Raw genomic sequence first — 4,098 nt, 5'->3', positions numbered from 1 at the left:
CCTTCCCCCTCCAAAAAAAACCATTAAGAATATTAAATATTTTTCCCAGTGATCCTAGTTAAACGTCTTTGGACTAATTTGGAGGAAAAATTTTGTAGCCTTTAACAATCATTTATAAAACAATGTCCTTCATTCAGATTTTTTTACATCATTCTTTTCAATAGCCTAACCAGTTTCTAACCCATCCCTAGGTCTCACTATTCTAATCAGTCTACAAAAGTCACCTCCAAAAAGTGATAAACTAAAAATTAGAGTTAAGAAAAGGAAGAATTCTTTGATAATTTCAATTAATGGAAGTGTCTTGATACTTCCATTAATGGAAGTAACTTGAACTCAGGTTGATCTCTGATGAAATAGAAAGGAAAATCCTTAGAGGGAGTGATCAAAGAGGGCCTGAATGAATGATTTTAGGAAATTATTTTCTACCTGTTGGCTGTCATTTCCAGTTTAGAGACTATTAACCTAAACTATGAAGTTTTTTTTGGGGGGGGGTTCCCAAGTTTATTGGAAAGAAGGCAAAAGTAAATATGAAACAGCTCCTCTCAGTGCTTTGAAGCTCACCCCAACTGTGGGCTGGGTAATGTGCGGGTTGGCCAAACCACCAAAGTCCGGGAATTTCCACATTTCTCTGGTGTCAGGGTCCACTTCCATGATTTCCTGATCCAAAGCAGAGACCTCAGGGATGTAGTTATCCCTCCTTTCTCTTTCTTCTTCCTGCAGTTTGATGGAGATACCTCTCACAGGCCCCTCTGGATCCGCTTCATCAGATGAGTAACATATCCCACATTCTTCTCCAGGAGCGTCTTGCTGGGGATGATGGCGATCTCCTCAAACACGTGCTTGGTGTGGAAGTCATTGCCCAGGCGGGCGTAGTGCTTCTCAATGATGACTCGCGCCGCCTTCTTCACGGTCTTGGTCCGAACGCGACCCATGTTGGCTCCGGAGGGCAAAGGTACTGAACTATGAACTCTTGCTCAAACTTGGCTGTGGGATTTTGTCTGTTTGAGAATATTATAAATTCTGATTCCAAAATGGTTTGTGTGAGATAAATTCTCAAAAGGCATGCCTTTAAAATGTCATCCATCTTTGTAACTCTCTAAACAGAATTAGTTTTATCTAAATTAATTAAAAAAAAATTTCTGGAAAGTTTAGCCATAAAGTACAAAGTAAAGAATATTCTCCCAGAGCTGCATTAAAGGGAGAGAAAGGAATTGTTAAGTTTTTTGTCATAAAAAAACCTTGTTACATTATTTAAACATCTTAACACAAAAATCCTTGCAGAAATTGAAATCAAAAGTCAAATTCCTAGTTATGCTTGCTCTCACTTAAAAATAATTCAAAATTGATAAAAAGTAATGCTTTTCTTCTATAGCCATACTAAAAAAACTTTGTTTTCATCATCATAACTAGCTACAAATTATGAGCTTCTTCAACTTTGTCCACTATCAACTCAGTGCTCCTTAAACCTCATAAGGGGTTGTGACTCATTTTTTTTGCTTTTTTATTTTGGAGGGGGAAGGCAGGGCAATTGGGGTTAAGTGACTTGCCTAAGGTCCATGGCTAGTTTTTGTGTTAGGTGTCTGAGGCCAGATTTGAACTCAGGTCCTACTGACTCCAGGGCTGGTGCTCTATTCACTGCTCCACCTAGCTGCCACACACACATTTTTCTTTTTTAATTTACTTTCTTTTTCAAGTAACAAAAATCCATTTTTTTCTACCTCCACATTCACATTGGGGAAAAAAGGAAAGACAAATTCCCATTGGCCATGATCAGAAAAATATGTGTTTTTACTTAATTGTACCCTCCTGTTAGGTGGTGGATACCATGCTTCATCATCCGTCCTCTGGAATTGTTATTGGTCACTGCATTGATCAGAGTTCTTAAGTGTTTCAAAGTTGTCTTTACAAGGTTATACTTGTGTAAATTGTTCTCCTGGTTCTGCTCATTTCACTCTGTATCCGTTCATATAAGTCTTTGCTTTCTCTGAAATTGTTTAGGGCACAAGATGCTTAGGGCACAGGATCTTCTATTACATTCATATTCCATCATTTGTTCAGCCATTCTTCAATTAGGAAAAAAAAAATTGATGGGTACTCCCTTAGTTTCCAGTACTTTACAATAAACACTGCTATATTTTTTACATATGGATTCTTTTTATCTTTCTTGATCCCTTTCGGATACAGCATAAGATTTTAGAAAGAAAAATATTTATGATGCCCATAATGCCTAGATACCTGCCAATCTATCAAGTCTGGAAGTTGAACAGAAACTGTAATCTCTGGCCTTCTGAGGATCAAAAGAGTAAAACAAAGTACACATAAGCAACAGCAACCCTTGACTTACAAATGATAACATCATAATATTGCTCCATTATTACCCAGTCTTTCCCAAATCATTTGGGACTGCGGTGAAGAAAATGGAGCTTTTAGAGAAGATGAAGATTCTAAAACAAAGGAAAAAAAGATCTATAAAAACCAGCAATGTCTTACGGGACTTGATCCAGAAAAAAAAAAAAAAGGATATGGCGCACCCTTGAACAAATGTAGTAGAGTAGAAAGAGAATGGGATTTGAAGTCAGAAGACCTGGTTTCACATCTTAAATCTGTGTGACCTTTCACTAAACCCTCTGGGACTCAGTTTCTTTAACTTTAAAGCATGAATATTAGACTTGACCACTGAGGTCCTTTCCAAATCCTAAAAGCCTCTGATCCTGAATACATTTTTCCTAAGTTAATGGAATATTTTAATTCCATTTTGCTATATCATCTCAAATTCTGAAAGCATTCATTTTAATTAATAAGCGCTTCCTTTTTGAAGTACAAATGTCTTTGGAAAGGCTAAGAGTGAATTTTTATTAGTGTGAACATTGCAATCAGATTTTCTTTCTCTTAATACCTAGCTAAAATGGAAGTGGTAGCAGCATGACGAGGGTAGGAGGGAGGAAGAAATAATTTTGGACCATTGAGCAGGGCAAGACTGAGTATCAAACTGCATGCATGGAGGGCAAGTGAGTTGGAAAGATGGGGTATGAGCATCAGGCGACTTGGGCCAGAGTGTACAGAAAGGAAAGGAAAGAACGAATGTAAAAGGTTGTGTATAGGAAGGTTTTCACCTAGTACAGTGCCCAAGGAAATGGAACCTCCCTTCTTTGCCTTTCTGCACCATATGGCCCCTGTTCTGAGACCCAGATATGGCTCTTTTGGTTAAATAAGTTTTTATTGGATAACCTGAGACTATAACTGTTATTTATAATAACGTGGATCTGGAAAAATAATAGTGATAAGGGACATCTGCTGAAGTGCTCTCCTCTACCCACCCCAAGGCAGAGTAGCAGGTAAATTCTTAACTTGCTTTAACAGTAAATGTATACTTCATAATGTAAAGGAAGCGACAAGGGAAATAAAGAAAATGTCTCCATTAAAAAAAAAAAAGTTAATTGGGAGAAGTGAACATTCATTGCCTTTTAGAACTGAGAGAAGGCAGGCATGACCTGAGATACATCTTAGATTTTAGGAGAACAGATTTCAAAAGGTTCTAGAAATAGAGCCATAGCAGTGCACAGGTCTAAAATGTATTGTTTATTTTAATATTATTTTAATCAGTCTTTTGCTTTTACACTTATTTCTGAAATTATTTCTCCCCCTCCTTCCCTACCCTTCAATACAAGAAGGGAAAAAAAATCATTCATCAAAATGAACCAAAACATTAACTATGTCTGACAATACATGAAATATTTCATACCTGGATTCCCCTACCTCTGCAATGGAGGAAGGTGGAAACTTGTTCTTATTTGCATTTTGTTTAGTAAACAGCATTTATTAAGTGCCTACTCTTTGCAAAGCCATATGCTAAGCACTTGGAATAGAAGTGTTAAAAAACAGTCCCCCTTCTCAAGAAGCTCACTGAATAGGAGACACCACAGTATAATTGCAAACAACTATGCCCAAACAATAGCTATACATGCTAAACTGGAAATAACCAGATTATGGAAGTTTGGGAAAGGCTTGTTGTAGAAAATGTGACTTTAGCTGAGACTTGAATGAAGCAAGTAGCAGCGATGAGGAAGGAGAGAATTGTGGCCATGGGTACCAACTCCG

At 37.4% G+C, this 4,098-nt stretch overlaps 1 pseudogene; it reads right to left on the bottom strand.

The window, feature by feature from the left end:
* Positions 1 to 475: 475 nt before the first annotated feature.
* LOC138169955 (small ribosomal subunit protein eS17 pseudogene) lies at positions 476 to 1,468 on the bottom strand (annotated as a pseudogene).
* Between the last annotated feature and the right edge of the window lie 2,630 nt (positions 1,469 to 4,098).

This window comes from Petaurus breviceps, unplaced genomic scaffold (genome assembly GCF_028583685.1).
Source record: "Petaurus breviceps papuanus isolate PSGF00001 unplaced genomic scaffold, PetGlider_PUasm1.0 38, whole genome shotgun sequence".
Classification (NCBI taxonomy): domain Eukaryota; kingdom Metazoa; phylum Chordata; class Mammalia; order Diprotodontia; family Petauridae; genus Petaurus; species Petaurus breviceps.
The sequence above is the reverse complement of the archived record's forward strand: the minus strand, read 5'-3'. Positions and strand labels throughout refer to the sequence as shown.